Below are 19,008 nucleotides of genomic sequence, written 5' to 3' on the forward strand. Positions count from 1 at the left end.
CTGTGGTGGGCTTCACGGGAGGACATTCAGCCACTGTTGTGTTGTGAAGATATTAAGGCATAAATAACTTGTATCTCAATGTTATGCACAGGCATTTTTTAAAGTCCAAGTTACTGAAGAGAGGCACCAGATCATTCCTGGGAAGGTAGGTGGGCATGGAAAATTACAGCAGGTCCCATTTCACTCAAGGGAAGGGCCTGTAGTGAAAAGCAACAGGAGTATTGCAGGTCACCCACCTGGGTTCCAGGCTCAAATGTCAGGAGTCTGGGACAGTTCTCCCTGCAAGATATTTTCTCTTATAAGCAGAGGTGATACACTACTGCTGTTTTGCTGAATGAATTTTTCAGTATTACACTGCTTACTGCTCCTCCTTACAAACATAACATGCACAAAATACCTTGGAGGACCAAAAGGGGGAATGTAAAATAAAGGTATGTTTTGTAAACCCTTCCAAGCATGAACTTAGTATTCTTATGTTGGAAGAATTAAGAAAGACACAAATCTTTTTCAGAAAGAGGATGTTGAGTTTGGGAAGGTGTTACTTTAGTCCGTGGTCATTGCAAGAGATGCTAAATGCCTTAAACAAATGATAGCACAGCATGTGGTTGTATAGGCTGAGGGACGCTGATATGCTGTTGCCACAAAGGCCCCATAGATCTGGGAATACATCAGACCATCTAAGGACCATGTCATTTCTATGGCCTTGACAATGTGGAAAGAGGCTGATAGCAGTTGACTTCAGTAGAGAATCACAAAAGCATCCTCCAAAACCAATGTTTAGAAAATGTGTTGGATTTTTGAGTATGGTAAACATTGATCTGGGTGGCACTCATCATCTAGGAAGGGAGCAGATGGCACTGGGGAATCCTGGCAGAGACAAGATCACATGCTAATGATTCTTTTAAAAACAAGAAGGGGACTGGGAATGGGCAGATGGAGCAGTGTAAAGGCTGGGAGTAATATGGGCAAAGGGGGCTTCATTTTAATTACTAATTTTTTAATTGAGAGTATTACAAACATGAATCAGGTGGGACTGGGCAGCTGTGAAAGGACATCTGGGACAGGATAAAGGATGGCAGAGATTTGGGAAGAAAAAGAGGGGCACAGCTTTGTGAGGGCGCTTGACAGCACTGTGTCAGCCTGAAAGCCAGCTGGGGACTTCTGTCCTCTGCCTCGAAGACGCTTCATTTGTCCCCTGGGTGAGTATCCTGGGCCAAGGGTAGATAGTGCCACTCAGACAATGCTTCCCTGCCGTATGTATCATGGAGCAGTCAGTGCCATCCTCTGTGCAATTGCTATGTGTGTGCTTTCTGTGTGCTTCAGCCTCTGTGAAAAAAAAAAGTACAGAAGAAAATGTGAAGTTAGGATCATGTTCTCTATAACTGCTTGTGTTATTCAAATATTGCATTCCAAATGTTATTTAAACATTTGAAAATGTTCTATTTTAACACCTTGGTTAATACTCAGTAGAAACAGCCTGTCATTATTTATGCAGTACATTTACGTCCTATGTTTATTGAGAGTTTTAAGCATTTTAAATCAAATGTAGTGATCTGCTGTGTCAGCCACACTAATAGACATTAAAACTGAAACCTGTCATGTACTTAAAAAAAACTGTAAGTTTGTTTTATTTGTGACTAAAGAATAATCTTTTTAAAAGATAGAAAGTGAATCAAGACAAAATATGTTGGCCATCATTGACATTAGGGACAACAAACAGCTTTAAAGTGACCTTTCAGGAGTTCTTAATTGAAGTGTGGATGGCTCTAAAAATCAAGAAGCTTGTTAATACTTGGCATACTTCTGTACAGTTACACCTTGCTGCTCAGTCTAAGAATCTAAATTAAACACATTATAAAGATGGCAAATGATGGGGCAGGGTGTGTGTGTGTGTGTGTGTTATCCTAACCATATTTTTTTTTTCTCACTGCCCACAGTAAGTTTAAAATCAGTATACGGTGATTTTTAGAACATCATTCTGACACGATGCACAGACTTCACAACTCTGCAGCTGGCAGCAGTCACGCTGCTGATGGGTACTGTGCACAGGCTGATGTGTCTATAGACCTTTGTAGGTGTATACAGATAAGTACATACAGAAAGTAAGACAGAGTCATCAGTTACAGTTACTGTTACCTTCTGAAGGAAGGGCTTTGTGAATCAATTAAGACCACTTCAGCTGAAATTTTGACACAAGCAATTCCTTTTGCACCCACACAGTACTGATAAGCATTTTCGGCCAGGCAGTCTAAAATGATGCTGATCCTTTGAAAATCAATAGATTTGTAACAGTTTATTTCAGCCAAGGACCATGCCTGTTGTTGATGCTGTCACTTTTGACAGTAATATAGCTTCTCTTTATTTAAGAACATATGCATTTATAATACATGCAGCAAGAAGTAGCAATGCAGTTGCTGCAAGTTGACACAGTATTTGTGTCCTAAACTGAAAGTTCTTTATAAAATATTTCAGCAGTTGCACTTAAGAGGGATAAATACTTGGCCTCATTAAGGACAGATTTGTAAATTACTCCAGTGAGGTCAAGATTTGGTCAGAGCCTATCATCTGAACCATGCAAACAGATGCTGCAAGCTCGCTGCTCTTTGATTTTGACTAGTGCTGACATCTTGCCATTCCATCACTTTACAACCTGCTAAGCACAGGATGTTATGACAAGGACTCAGAAGAAAAACTGAGAAGTATAAAGAAAGTTGCTGTCCAGTTTTCTCCGGATTTTATAGTTTATTTGTGAAAAGGACAACAGAAGCAATGCTTTCTAATAATTCTTGTTCCATCTTGACCCCCAAAGACACACTTTGAAAACTAAACATAAAACAGTTCGGGACAGTTTTTATTCACATACATGCATAGTACACGTGGTCCTGAAAGAACCAACACACACACAGGAGCTCATATGCTCTCTAATCTCTTCTAGCTGGCTGTGGCATCCTGCCTGCATCCTTTGTCTTACACAAACACGTAAGCCATGGCTCTCGGCCCAGTAGGATTCATGCCTAGTTAGGTCCTATGGCTTAACTGCAGCTTTCAGAACAGGCCATAAAAATTAAAGTGGCAGCCATACCATTGCATGAGATAGGAATGCATCAGCTTTTCAGCCCTGATAATACAGGAGAGACCACCAACTGCAATGGAAATCACGTTTTTGTAGAAGTCTTTCATCGATTACATACTACCTATGAATCTATGAATTTGTCTGGAGTCAAGTCCCAGTTATTGCAAACAAAAATGTAAATATATCTACAGTACACAAAAATAAAAGTTTCCTTCCCTAAGGTCACTTTTCATCAAAATGTTTAAAAAAAATCATTGTCAAAAAAATCACAAACAAGGGAGCATCAGAAGTCTTCTGCTTAAAGCAGCACCAGATATACCAACTTTATTCCTGAGTGGTGCTTATCTGACATGTTCCTTTAAGACCTACAATGACAGCAGTTTCATATCCTTCATAGTCTAACCTTCCACTTAAAAGTTGTTCTTTTAACCTAAATATCCCTTATGCATTTGAAGTTTAATATCAGTCTCCTCTCCAGACTAAACTAATCCAAACGTGTAATTCATTTTCTCATTTTCGTATTTTTAGATGATTCATGTTTCTTTCCATTAGATTCCTGTATTAGTCCACATATTTCTTGAAATTCAGCATATGTAAGTAGAGAGTATACTTGTCAGGACCACCCAACTGTAATCCCAGAAAACCTACTGAACAAATGGCCTTATTCTGTCATTAAAACTATACATGAAACTCTTAGCAGTAACAGAGCCAGCACAGATCTCTGAAATCCCATTTGATCCTTCCTTTCATTTAGCAATTATTTTCTCTCCCCAAATACTCCATTTTGCTTATGATTGCCCAGCACTTCTGCACTTACCTGCAGTTCTGTTCAGGTCGTAACTCCCTAGCTTGTCTTTGGGACATTCCATGAAACACTGTCAAAAGCTGTACTTGAAGTCTGTCATGGCTATCAGTTCTCACAAGTGCACAAGCCTGATTGCAACCCTTAATTTTGAAAATTTTATCTATTATTTATGACTTTGTTAGGTTGTAGATATTCCTGTGCTACTATTTGTTCCACTGCTTTTCAGAAAAAAATTCTCAGGAAGAGTAGCCTTCAGTTTGTAAAGAACACTTTCAAATCACTTCTTACAGTTATAAAAATTACACATGCAAAACCTGTGAGAAAATCAGTAGAAAATTTATGGAAAACTAATAGCAAATCCTGATTTTACAGTGTTAGGCTCTTCAACAATAAGGGATGCTCATAACTCTTGCTAAGGATTAATCTCTTCAAAGCAGTCTTGTTATTTTTGTTTATATTACAGAAATTGGCTTAATTGGGGGGGTGTTTTGTTTCAGGCACAGAGCAAGTTTGCTTTTGCAATTACACAGCTGACAACATAGCCTTCTTTTGGTTTGAAAATCTTCTATAAAACTGGATTTTATATGAAGCTGTTTTGGGGTTTTACCATGGTAATGGTGTTGTGTTTCTATTTTAAGCCAAATTTACTTCGCTAACCAAAGAAAGAACTCATCCATATGAATTAAGAGTCACTTCAGACATGTTATAAGGATAAATAACAGTAATTTTTATTCACAGGGAACAACAAAATAGTGAGGTTTTTCTCACAGCAGGTAAATATGGTCTTTGGACTGCTTTTACAAAAAATTATTTCTCTAAATGGGTGACAATACAAGGACTATCCGCATCCTATCTAGGTCACATGAGGTGAAGAGTTTGCTTAGTCAGGCTCCACATCCCAACTGAAGCAATAAAGTGGAAATTCAGTAAACCTCTTTTGGACAAAACTGAGTTAATGTTGCCCTCACCAAACAGCAGTGTCCCACACACTCCACATTTTGGGGCAAAAGAATTCCAGTCTCAGCAGTACTAAGCAAAAAGGCATTAGGAATTCAAAACCTGATGAGACAATATGAAAAGCTGCCTTTTATAGATATAAAGGAAAAATGTGGGACTGATTTTATTTGGCTACATTTAACTGGAGGAAATTCTTTTGTACTTCCCTGTTCTCTGCAATTCATCTGCCTTCTAGATGAGGAGTTTTACACTGACTCCAGTGAGAGACCTTGTCTGATTTAAGTCTCCTACGGGCTTTACAATGTATTTGCCTGTTTTTTCCATCTCCTTCTCCCTTTCTCCATTCTATATTTGTTATACAGCTTAATGCCATTCACCCTAACAATACAGTAATCAAACTGCACAGTCTGGACTGCTGTTTCTGCTGAACCAGAGCAGTGCTTGGATTAAGACTCCATGAAAATTCTGAATCCTGACATTTTCATGGCAGCAAGTTTGCAGTGGGCTTTTTTAGACATCAGTTATTTCAGTCCTGCTTTTCTCTGTCCTTCTCTCCTGGATGCTTAGCTTTAAGGTAGAATGAAGTTCATTCTGTGGCGCTCTGGTATTTCTGCAGGCTGCAGAGGGAAACCCTGCTAGGGATGGTAGTGCCTGCCCCAGAGGAATATACTCTGCTTGTGGGCACTTTTCAGAAACACCACAGAGGACTAACTGAGAGCACTGTGCCCCCTCCCCTTCCAGGAACTGAGATCCTCTTTCACAAGAAGAGTACTAAGTGTGCACCCTTACTTGCTGACCCAGTCACACAGCAGAACCAAATACGAGGTTATGCTGCAGTCAATAGTCTGGAGGCACAGATGTTTAATGCTTAGCCATGTTGTTCTTGCTTTGCATTTTCAGCACAACTCTTACAGAAAAGTTTTCAGTTGTGTTCTGCGACCTGTTTATCTTCTCATATAACAGATGCATGAAATTGCATGAATTAATGTGACTGATTAATGCTTTGGTTTTCCATATCTGTAATGTTTGGTATATGCAGTACAATTCTGAAGACTGTGAAAGAGAAAAATGTGAGTGGTAAGTGGGAATACCATGCTAGAGGAGAGGGAGGGAGCAAAAAAGGCAATGGAAAGGAAAACTTTGCTATCAGTATTTATCTGGCACCAACTGCTGAATTTTAGTTGATAGCGACCATCTTTAATGACCCTTGTCTTTAACTGTTGAAGACAAACACAGCACTATCATATCATCTCAAACAGCAAAATGCATGAAAAGGACCAATCTGAAAAACTTGTCAGCAAGTTTCCATCAATACTACCACCAATTTAACCATCAATATTAGCATTACTTAAATTATTTAACCTACTTTTAGATTCTGTGTAATATTAGTAAAATCAAATGCATGAAACTGGGGACTGCAAAAAATATATTAAAAAGCAAAAAGGTTTTGTAGGAGTAAGAAAAGTTTGGGCTTAGTGTAGCTGATAACAGCTGGCACACACCTCTTCTGTCACTCACACTTGCCTGTCATAAATAATTTCCCTATGATGGTTACAAAAGCATTAGTAATACAAGACTGACAAGAGCCCTTTCAAATCTTCACACTGGGCCCTGATACCCTACAGATAGTTGTCAAGTACCCACCAGCCATCAAATATTTGTAAAATCTCCCTTTCTCTTTCAAGTGCAATTGTAATACATCTAAGTAATTAAAATAACCTAGATGTCAGCGCAGGTAAACTTAGTAACTAGGTGAAATGTCCTAAAAATGCCTCACTTTCAGAAATAGAGTGTAATATGCAGAGCCACAGCTATATTAATGAATTCAGCTACCATCTCAGCTTCACTCGTACTAGGTTCACAAGGAACTCCCTTGCACATTAATGAGAATATTACTATGACTTATCATATAAGTTGTGTTAAGGAGTAAATTGCTCTGCAGAGTGCTAAGCAATTACGCTGGGAGGGCAGTCAGTTTGTACAAGGCAGAAAACAATGCAGACCTCTACTTACAGCAAACCCAAGATTGTCATCTGTATCAGATAAACATGTACACGAGATTTTCCAAGCACTGAAATAAAAGCTCATCTTAAGTCTCTCCAAACCAGATGAAAGAGAAGACATCTGGTCACTCAGCTTAAAAAATAAAAGGCCTATGAATTGGTCAGATGTTACCACCACACAAATATTCTCTCTCACACCAAGCAGAGAATGGTCCCGATGCACACCAGAGGCAGTCTCCTCCCCCTCCTTGCTCAGAATCCATCGTGACACACTCCTGACACACACCATGGCCTTTTTTGGGGTCACGAGTTTGTGAAGTGCTAAATTCCTGCTACTCTAACTTGGCTTTGACACTGCCAGGCTGTTGATATACAACGCCTGTTCCAGTACACTGGCTAGTCAGCATGGCACCATCCTTATCATTGCTTGTTTACTGTAACTCCAGGGCAGGGTTTAGCTGGTTGCAAACATTTCTTTTCATGAAACACTGGATAGTTATGTCTGCCTCTCTGTATCCTTCCCTCTTTTAGCTTTTGGGAGTAAATGCTCCCCCCTTGGAAATGTAGTTTATGAGTACTGAGATTTTTTCTTGCTTGATCTGTCAAATTGGGCAGTTTCACTTTCTCATTTTTTGGACTTTACATCTCATGAGACTTAAATATAGGTGATAATTGAAAGTTTACCTCTGCATGAAAAGACTCCTGGAATCTGTCAGCTTAACCAAATGAACTCACTCTCAGACACATGGAGGGGAATGTCACTTCCCATAACACTATACAGAGTAGCATGAAAACATGGCAACATGACTTTAATTTTAGTATAAAAGATGACTTTACTGCATTACTAATTCCCAGGTATATCTTAATAACAAGCAGTAGTATCACATTTGTCATATATTTGACTAAGGAGATTGTAATGTGTAAAATAATATTGGTACTGTGCCTTTAAGTTTCTTCAAGTCCTCTCGTTTTGTTGCTAGTACTCAAATACTCCTGAAATGTCTGCGGTGGCATGATTTGCTATGCTTTGCCAGAGCAGGAGAAGAATTTGAAGAAGGCTTTTTGGCACAGATTCAAGATAAAAGCATGTTTCTTATATGCCGTATCTCAATTCCCTGAATGATTAACAAACCACATTTAGCATATGCTTCTGATGCTTTGAATATCTTTCCAAAGATGTGGTCCTAACATTTTTTAATACTCTTAGGAAATAATAAAGGAATTAAATCTAGTGAAAGCTTCTGTATGCAATGCCTTAACTTTCAACAAGATTGAATCTGCTCCATTGCAATTTTGTACGTCTTGAAAAATGTAATTATGACATTATATCTGACATAAAGGCAAAGAATTCTGAGGCAAATACTACTAATAGTATTGTGTACAAATTGCAGTTTTATTTTCAGTCACACGGTATATTGTATACATATTATAATACATAATACACCAGGATTTTTACTTTTAAAAAAGTGTGACTTCAGGTCCAGCTAAGTATAAACATAAAGGAGGAAAAAATATTTTTAAATTCTGCATATATGTAGATCCCAAAGCTGGGGCTTTTTTCCCCCTGTAAACTCCAAACTCCCCTTTGTAGGTATTAAATAGAATCAAGCATGTGCAAACCTTAAATTTAGCTCATCAGCTATCACAACAGCTGAACCACTCCATAGAGAGGCAGCTGCCATTGATGGTATACACATTTCTGTGCTCAGAGCTATGCTCATGGAAAGTGTATACTGTACATTCCAGCTTCATGATGACACAGCTGTACCCCATGATAAGCCTTTCTGCACTGCGGATGTCCCTCATTTGCCAGGACTGCTGATGCCTGCAAACCCTGGTTAAAGCTGGCATTGTCACCAGCAGAAACGCAAGATGGGGCGCTGTGCTCCCTTGCAGGGGATTGGTGTGTCTAAGCACACAGCCTCACCATTCCTAACAAACAGCTGGTCATAAAATCCACAAATGAACACATAAAGTTCATAGAAATATCCAGAAATTTCCTCTATGGCCGTGGCATGAGTTAAGACAACTTTTCACAGGCAGTTAGCTAAGCCTGCTGCTCTCCACTGCTTAAGCTGGCCTTGTCTAAAACAAGAGACAAAAATGTGAGTCATTTTATACAGGAAGAAGTGTGTGGAGGAGCAAGGATAATTTTAACGGGGAGTCAGCATGAGGGCAGAAGGAAAAGGCATACCCAGCTCTGACATAGTAGACCATGAGTGACGCGTCAGTTGGGTACCTCTGCAGGAGCTACACTTCCAAACTGGCAGATGTCATCAGTGTACCATCACCATCATGACTCCTGTTCCACAGACATCTGGATGAAACTAGCCCTAGGTCTTCCAGCGCTTCAGGGACTGAGTCATCCAGATAAAGGGTCCATCCTCCCACAACGAGTCATCTAATATGACTTTTCCTGGCCCTCAGCTTCTCAATTTGTCTTTTGACTTAGAGCTGAGCACTTGTCTTTGAACAAGGTTACTTTTGTCTCACGATATTTCCAAGGAAGAGGATGCCACTGTGTAGGAGTCTCCATCAGGAATTTCAATCATCATGTTTCTACTAGGACTGGTCCCCCTGCCAGAGCAAGCCCACCCCACAGAGATGGCTCACAGCTCTACACTGCAGGAGTCATTTCACCTTACAGTCACCAGAGGGAAGGGAAAACTCCATTCCAAAAATCATTGCATGACATCTGCCATGGCTGGTCATGACTTCCTTCTCATGAACATAAGCCAGCAGTGTGCCCAGGTGGCAAGAAGGCCAATAGCATCCTGGCTTGTATCCAAAACAGTGGCCAGCAGGATGAGGGAAGTGATTGTCCCCCTGTACTCAGCACTGGTGAGGCCACACTTCAAATACTGTGTCCAGTTTTGAGCCCTCCACTTTAAGACAGGCATGGAGGTGCTGGAGCGTGTCCAGAGAAGGACAATGAGGCTGGTGAAGGGTCTGGAGCACAAGTCTTACCAGGCGCAGCTGAGGGAACTGAGGTTGTTTAGTTTGGAGAAGGCTCAGGGGGGACCTTACTGCTCTCTGCAGCTGCCTGACAGGAGCCTGTGGGCAGGTGGGGGGTCGGTCTCTTCTCCCAAGTAAAAAGTGATGGGACAAGAGGAAATGGCCTCAAGTTGCATCATGGGAGGTTTAGATTGGATATTAGGAAAAATTTCTTCACTGAAAGGGTGGTCAAGCATTGGAACAGGCTGCCCCAGGGACATGGTGGAATCACCATCCCTCGAGGTGTTTAAAAAATGCATAGATGTGGTGCTTAGGGACAGGGTTTAGTGGTGGACTTGGCAGTCCTGGGTTAACAGTTGGACTTGATGATGTTAAAGATCTTTTCAAACCTAAATGACTCTATGATTTTGTGATTCTATGTAGGCCAAGCAAGGAGTATTCTCCACTTAGCACTTGTTGATATCAGAGGAACATGTTTAGCAGACAAAAACAACAGCAGTTACTTTTAAGGAGGCCATGGGAAATGTAGTGCGCAAAGAAGAGAAAAGGCCTTTCAACCTAATTATTGCTCAGCCCCTCAGCTGGGCGAGCAGGAAACAACAGGGGAATGCTGCACGTGAAAGAGTCCATCCCCATCACAGAGCTCAGCAGCAGGAACAGAAGCACTATAGCCAGGGGAAGGGAACTCTTGAACCTGATTAAAGCCGAACCAGTTGCTAAAAAGGATTTAGTGTTCTTCGTCCTTGCTCCACGATATTAAACTAGTCTCTTAGGTGTATTAAAAGCAGACTGGCAACACCTGAATATTGGAAAAATATAAGGTAAGGTCATAGGTTGTGGGGTGGAAAAAGGTGAATTACATGAAGTTGTGGTTCTCCAGGTGGCTCCAGCATGGAGCACCCATGCAGCCCTGTTCTCAAGCACAGCTGGTCTGAGCAGGAGGTATAAAGTTGCACTGCTCTGAGAGCTGGAAGAGGCTCCAAAGGGGGGATAGTTACAGGAGGAAACATTAACATAGCTACAACATTGTTCTTAATACCAGAAAAAGATCTTTTAAATACCTGTGCAGGAATTTGTCAGGCAAAAATAAGAAATTTCCAGAATCTGAACTCTACTGCACTAGGCATGAGACACAGCTGTCTCTTCACACTGCCAATCCACGTATCAGTGCAACCGTGCCCTACATTAAAGTCCAAAACACACCTGCTAGGCTTGATGGGGTTCTAAGACCATTATATTAGCTTTTATTGGAGGTAATTTTAAAATTAATTCATTTTTTACCAATTCCACCCTTTCCTCACTTTTGCATTTCATTCAGCTCAAGCTGTTTCCTAGATCAACCCTAGCACTGAAGTCGAACAGCCTTCCCATTGCTGTCAATGGGCACTACACCTGACTGATAGTCAAGCAGCCACCATAAGGAGGGAGGACAGCCCAGGCAAGGGTTGTTTTGGTAGCCCTTGGGCACATGGTGAGGTTCACATGCTGCAGCATAGCTCCTAGAAAGGCTGCCAGGACTCTGCAGGAGCACTGTGCAGCCCAAGTGGTGCTGAGCCTGGTGAGCTCAGGCTATGCAGGAAGACGAGGGAAGCAAGGAATGGGGTTTGCTGTCTCTCTGCCTCCCCAGCAGAGCTATATGGCAGCAGGGTCCAAGCCCCATTTGAGACAAGCTTTGGAATCAGACTACCTATGCAATCAAACATAGCTACAGTTTTATTTACCAAATGTCAAGGCGTTTTTCTGTGATGTGTATTGCATCCTATTTTTTTCTAAGTGTAACTCCTGGATAACTCTTACCAAGTGTTCCTCTTACTGTTGCCATATAATTTCAGAAAAATATTCATTCACTTTAAATTCCCAAAATATAGGTAATCCACAGCATGTTTTTCTTTAAATATAGGCACAAATAGCTCTGCACATACTTACACAAATACAGCCCCAACAATTCCTTAACTGTACCTGAAGAATTTGAACCCATAATAACTAATCTATCCCAGGCTTTGGACTAGCACTATGGTACATGTTGCAATACTAACCTCATCTCAGTAACATCCACAGCCACTTTCAAAGAAGTTGCACAAGTGTTTTGTATATGATGTTATAATTTACAGGGGAGTTAAAAATGGAATACAAAATATCCTGGACAATTGCTGACTTTTCATGCATGTGTTGACTGAGTATCTTGCACTGGGAGAGCTAATAAGAAAATATTTGACTGTACAAGGCTTAGGGGCTTACTATTCTTCAAGAGCAAGAGATGATTAAGTGCGATCAATGTATCAGAATACTCTTTGCAGATCTACTTTATCTTTTATTCTGAGACTGCAGAAGAAGAAGGCAGCTGTTACTGGCATTTTTTGGAAGATACTGTTTCAGAAGATCAGTTTTGGCCAAAACAGGAGTGCTTGACACATTACAACAACCCCTTAACCACTAAGCTGCTGACTTTTCTGTATATTTAGTTATTGATCCCTCAATCTTAACAAACTAGAACTCCTGTTGCAATACCAAAATTGCAACATAAGTACTGCTGAAGTACGTGCTACCAAGGCTGCTTTGCTCCACACTTAATTTTTATTAATTAAATTGATGCTTATGCAAGTTGTTGTCAGGTTGAAAATATTGGAAAATTATTTTTACCCAGGCCTACCTCCAGCAAAAAACTTAGGCATATGCGTAAATATAAGCATGTGAATAGTCTCACTGATTGCAATAAATGGGGTTGCTTTGTGAGCCTGAAGAACTTTGTGAACCTATTCTGTAGCTTGTCCCAGGTATAACACTGCAATGTGTCCTATACTGCTGACAGTATATTGCAAATAAAAAGTGAAGACTCTGCATGCAACAGGAAAAGGCTATCCTACTTCTGTGTCAGGTAGGCATGGCAGCTGCTATGTGATCTCTGACATTTCACTGTGCACTGGATAGAAACTTCAAACGCACATGCACATACATCTGTATACTGTGTTCGTAGCACAGGACCCACATTTGCTTTCCTCCAGACAAGATCCAGAGGACAAGACTAGGACAGACTGAGAATGACTATGCCCTTCAAGATTTCCCTGCAGGCTGACTTGAGGCATAATTACTTTACTTAGGAACAAGTTGTGTAATATATGCAGTATATTCCAGAAATCATTTGAAACAGCTCGTTGACATTTCAAGAGGGTTTTGGTGTTTAGAACTAGATACCTTCCCAAATTTTACTCCCATTACTGCAGTAAAGTGCAAAGGTCCCTCTCAGCATAAATATGCCTGCTGTGCAGACCTTGCACAAAAGCAAGGCACATCTGGAAGTGTAGCAAGAGAAGGACAAACAAGAATAGGAGCAAAGTAATATCATAGTATCAGAGAAAAACAGTGGTGGAAATGTGCTGATGAGGTCACACCGCGATGCTTTCCCTCCCTCTGTCCCAATGCTGTCCCAAATGCGTATACACTGTTCCTCACTGCTGTTTGTCTAACTTGTTCTGTAAAACCTCCAGTGATGAAGACACTACAGTCTCCCTAGGCAAACCATTCCAGTGCTGCACTGTCCTGGACAGGGAAGACAGACTGTTCCCCTGTTTTTTACAGCAGCCTTTTACGTATTTCAAGACTAGTTACACAGATTAGATTAGCCAAGAACCTTGATTCTGACTGAGCTCATGGTTGGTTTATGTTTCAGACAGTTATTGATTGCTGGCTCAGGTCCTGTTCATTTTCAAACACTTTCCTATCTTCTTTTAACTTGATGTGCTCCCTGAGTGTAGCCAAGGGTTCAGGACTCACACATTCAGCTCACCTAATTGCTCACACCCTCCTGTTCTCTCTAATATGCTCATTCAGGTGGGAGCAGCAGCACATGCAGAGCCTGCCAGATGTTGGTACAGAGGATCCACAGGCGTTCTCATCACCCATGGACCATCCAGAAGAAATACAGCTCAATTTCAGATGCCCATCCATGTACATTGATGCCTCTTCTTTTTTCCTAAGTAATCCCACTGCAATGGGAGTCCTGTGAAGCAGTCGTTCTCCCTCTCAAAAGCCTGCAGAAAATTTTGACCATCAGCTGGGCTGACACCAACACCTATATGAAGTTGCTTGGTGCCAGAGCACCAAGACATTGAGACAGGAATAGGGAAAGTTGGACCAGCTGGGAGCCCCAGCTGCAGCTCAGCTCTGGGGCTCAGCCTTTCATGTGCAGCTGCAGGACTTACTGTTGAAGACAAAAAGGGAAAAAATCTATTATCTTAAAACACCTTAGGAAACGGTTTGTGTGGCATTCAGTAAAATGTGGAGTACCCCAGAGTTATGCAACATTATTGTTAAGGTTAGGCACATTCAAGGCCCTGTGCATCTGAGGTATGACACAGGCAATCACTTAAGCAAATTATTCTTTTTCCCCCAGTGAAAAGAACAGGGAAAAGATAAAACAAAGAGTTAAAATAAAGCTGGGTAAGAATTCCAAATACACTGACATTTCATTACCTTCAAACATTCAAGCGAAGAACCCTACACAGCAGTCTCTGAAGGTGTTTTTAAGGCAGTTTAGGTATGTATTACATTTCAAAAACCTGCATTACAGAGGTTACAGACTTACAAAGTCTACCACTGCATGACATTTCCTAGCTAAACCTCTCCAGACTTTGCTGGAACAACCTTTCACTCTTCAGATTATTGTTCTTAACATCATCAAGACATTTCCAGTGAAGGCTGATAATCTTCAGATACATCACTGTCCAAAACCAGATCCTTGGGCAAAATACAATTAATAGGAAAATTTCTAGCAGTCTTATCAAGACTCATTTATTGAGTTTCAGGCCCCAGATGGGGAGCGTGCACCTGCCCTTGTGCAGGCACATGCCAAACCTTAGCTCAAACTCCACTGACACCTGCATCCTTCCACTAAGAGCAACGTACTCCACAGGCCACTCCCACTTCTGCTGTCTCCTGCCTTCCTCCTTTCCCAGGACTCATACCCCACCTACCCCATCAGGAAATTTTCTCCTCTTCCTCAAAGGCAACATCAGTAGTGGGACCATTTATAGTATGCAGAAAGAAGCCCTCCCTGCTCTGGCCATGCCTTCCACCCATAACAAGGAATCACACCTTGAAGCTTCAGGACAGAGCCTGGCCACCACAATTCTTTCAAAAATTCATCAGCCAAACTAATCTTATCATATGGCTAAGCTTGGGAAAAAAATTAGAAGAGACCTCACGAGATGCATCCCTGACATGAAGAGTGTCCTTGCTTTCACATAACAAATCTCTCCTCCAAAGCGTGGTCTTGCCTACACTGGTAGGATTTTGATTCTATGTGGAAAAATATACCTTCCCCATCTTATTCTGGGGAACAGCAACAATATTTTCAGTTGGAAATTATCCAACAAGGAAGACAAACCCAGCAAGGCATCTGCTTTGGAAAAGTCATTCCTTTCCATCCGAAATTCTTCAGACCCTAAAATTTCAGTCAACATGGGGAACAAAGTTTCATGAAAGGAGCATAGACAGACTCACATACAGAAGACACTAGATTGTAATGGCACTCATTACCTCAAATAAAAGGCAGAAGAGAAGCCTGTTATTTTGAAGAACCCTGACTCCAGCATTCAGAGGCTTTTTATATGTAACTATTAAACATGCTGAAGATCTTCAAATGGTTTGAAGCTATTTGGATCATCAGTTTCCGAATTGCACTGCATATATGTTGGCCTGAGTGACCAGCCAGGCAGCATGATTTGCCAGAAAACAGCATACACAAACCAGGTAATTATTTGGTGTGATCCTTTAAGAATTTAGAGTGTAGAAACAAATAGCAAGCTATTTCTTGCTCACAGTTTCCACATTGCCCACCTGAGCAGCTCAAAGCCAACCATAACTGGCACATCATTCACCATCCACTGCTGCTTTTGCCATCCGTTTTCTACCCCCCTCTCTCATGCATCCAGCAAGCTTTCAGCCAGTCCCCACTATGACACAGTCAGTCAGTTCTCTGACCTTTCCATGGCGACCAAGAAGCTACTGAGCAAAAATGGTCACTTATTACATAAATAGCGTATAGGATGATAATATTATAAAAGCAACTAAACACAAGGCATAAAGGCCTATGTTATGGAAATAGGTGAATGATCAGCATTTAGAAAACCTGAATTGTTGTATTTGGAAATAAAATATCTAAAAAACGCATGACAGGGATTAAAATGTTGTATGTGGTGGTTTTGGTCCTCTCTACAAAATATGTATGAGTATGCCTTCTACATGCAACTGCCCCATATTTATGTGCAGCAAAGAGAACACAGGAATAGAGAAACTCTTATTCCTGTGCACAAACTAGTCTGAAAAATAAGTAAAGTCATAAGTTGCTCTAAACTGAATATATAACCCATAAATTTATACAGCTGACTTGCTTAATGTATAAAATTGGCTTTTAATGTAGCTGTTAGCTGAAGTCAGTGGAATTTTGATGCATTCAGGAAGTTAAATATCCATTTCCTTAAAGTCCTGTATGTTTACCCAACAGTACAGTTATCTCCTCAAGTTCTTTTTAAAACCATGTATTCTTTATTTCTCTTTCTTACCAAATTATTTCCAGTGCTGTGCATTGTGAAGTGCAGAAACCAAGGAAGACTTCCCATTCCCTCACATGCTGGAGCTGGTAGGACCTAAGATTTTCTAAAGGCAGTTCTTTGACTGGATGTGATACAGCGGTCTTTTTTGTTATGGTGATTTCTGACCATTAATGGAAGAATGGAGAACTGTGAGCTAAATTCTTTACGGTGAAGTTTGCACCAAGCATAGCTGTCCACATGCATGCAGAACAACTCCAGGCTTGGCCGATGTGCTTCTCTTTCTCCTGTATTGTTCTGTACAAGCGTGTTCTGGGATGTATGTTGTTTTGCTCTGTTACGTAAGACAAATGCTGCCTAGCCTGGTACAACCTTAGGTCAAGTTTGCTATACCAGCTGCTTTTCAATGCCAATGCTTGAATTAATACTTCTTTAAATACTGACTGAGGGACTAGTGCAGGAAAGAGTATTTAACTCTATGGAGAAGCACATGATTATCATATGGGCACTACCAGCTCTGTTCATCTGTGCATAGAATAAGTTTATATAATGCAGCTAGCATTGACAAGGTAAGTTTTCAAAGGCAAACCCTTTAATCACTTCAGCACAGTGAACTAAAAATATATCATAGTCATAGAATGGGTTGGGTTGGAAGCGATTTTAAAGATCATCTAGCTCCAACACCCCAATCATGGTCAGAGACATCTTCCACCAGACCAGGCTGCTCAAAGCCCCATCCAGCCTGCCCTTGAACACTGCCAGGTTTGGGGCATCCACAGCTGCTCTGGGCAACCTGTTCCAGTGCTTCACCACCCTCACAGTAAAGAACTTCTTCCTAATAGCTAATCTAACCCAAGTGAATCAATTGCAAGGCACTTCTAGAAACTTCCTGAAATGTGCTGATAAACCTAAAACATATAGATGAAGAACACTTGAATCTTGACACAAGTGAACATGTTTAATATTCATTACATACAACGACGTACCTCTTCCCAGAAAAGTCTGTAAGCCAGGCATGCATAACAAGACACAAGAAAGCATGAGTGGGGACAGAAAATACAAACCCTGAGAATGAGCTTTGATAATTCATATATACCTACGGTGCTATGTTGATATAGAACAACCATGTCCTTGAAAAGCTTTAAGTTTCAGGAGTGCTGTGCCATACCATCACCGTCAGCTCCCAGGGAGAGCGGCGGTCTCAGGGAAGTGGGAGGTGGATAGCTGGGGCAGGCTGGCTACCCGGGTACCTACAGGAGCATGGATTTCACATGTGGCTCATTGCCCTCTGCCTTCAGTTTGACCGTTAAGTACATTTTTAGTAGATGCACAAGAACATAGTAATTTATGTCTGCAGACAGTCTAGAAAAACAGAGCTACTTCGTAATTTAAAATGCTCTTTAAATTGAATTTATACCAGGAAGTCGCATTGATACGCAGGGACATTGTACTAGTACCAGTAATGACCTGGAGATCTGGTGGAGGAAGAGAAAGCAGTCCAGATCTTCTCTACTTTATGTTGGTTTAAAATAGCAACAACTCATCAAAATGAAGGGCCCTGTAGTGGTGTAAATAACACGTCAGGCCGCGCAGCCACTACAGCCGCACAAAAACCCGTTGTTGCTCGGGTCTGCCATCGCGGGCAGGGCCAGGAGCAGCACAGCACACCCTCAGCAGAACTAACACCCGCACTCTGCAGGAGCAGCGCAGCCTCCGACCCGCGCCCCAGCGCCGGCTGACGCCTTCCACGGCCACGCTGGGAGGCGCGACCCAGCGTGGGCCTCGCCGCCGCCGAAGGCCCCGCGCTCCCGGGAGCCGCACGCCGGGGCGGAGCCGCCTCCGGCCGGCCGGGCCCCTGCGCACCGCCGCGCTGCGCACCGCCGCCTGCCCTGGCGGCCCCGGGGGCCAGGCCGCTGCCGCCTGCCGCGGGCCTTGTGCGGGCGGCCGCGAGAGCCGCCGTGGGCAGCGCGGAGGCAGGCGGCCGGCAGCCAGCCTGCTGCCCCCGGCAGCGCGCCGGGGCGTTCCGGGCTGGCCTTGCCGGAAGCAGAGCCGGCGGGCCGAGGGGCGGCGGCGGCCCGGCCGGCGTTTATGCTCGGGGGCCGCCTGGCTTCTCCGAGGGGCGCGGCGCGGTCCGGCCGGGGCACCCACCGCCAGCCTTCGACGGGCGGGATGGGGCGAGGGGAGCCGGGCGGGCGGAGCGGGGCCGCGCAGCGAGGGCGCGACCGCCGAGCCGGGGGGCTTAGGCCGCTTGCCTGCATGGGAAGGGCGGACGGGCAGGAGGAGAGAGCGGCCCCGGGCGGGGGGAAAGGCCCCGAACAGCTGAACTGCAAAAGCTTCACCCACCTGCAGCAGCCCAGCAGCAGGGAGGGAGAACGGGAGCGGGGAAGGAAAATTGTCAGCGGGGCTCAGCAGAGATGTGAAAGACCTGTGTCCAGTAAGCACCGCAAGCCTAGGGAGCAGGGAGAGACTCTGCCACCAATGAAAGGTACTGCAGAAGGTGGCATTAAGACTGAATTCAGTTGCTGATGCACGAGGGAGATTTGATGGTGAGGACAGGTCAGCTTTAAAGAAACCCATCCCTGTAAGAGGTCTCACAAAGGAAATGATTCAGTATTATAAAAAAAAAAAAGGCAGGATGCATTTCCCAGCAGTGGAGCTGGAGGCAGT

General features: G+C 42.7%; 1 long non-coding RNA gene across 1 annotated transcript; it reads right to left on the minus strand.

Annotated features, from left to right (window-relative positions):
- Positions 1-960: 960 nt before the first annotated feature.
- Positions 961-18,121, minus strand: LOC121081402. The gene is made up of 2 exons (XR_005825668.1): positions 17,809-18,121; positions 961-1,326 (listed from the first exon to the last, which is right to left on the minus strand). It is a non-coding gene; the product is annotated as an uncharacterized LOC121081402 (long non-coding RNA).
- Between the last annotated feature and the right edge of the window lie 887 nt (positions 18,122-19,008).

The sequence above is a fragment of the Falco naumanni genome, chromosome Z (genome assembly GCF_017639655.2).
Source record: "Falco naumanni isolate bFalNau1 chromosome Z, bFalNau1.pat, whole genome shotgun sequence".
Taxonomy (NCBI): domain Eukaryota; kingdom Metazoa; phylum Chordata; class Aves; order Falconiformes; family Falconidae; genus Falco; species Falco naumanni.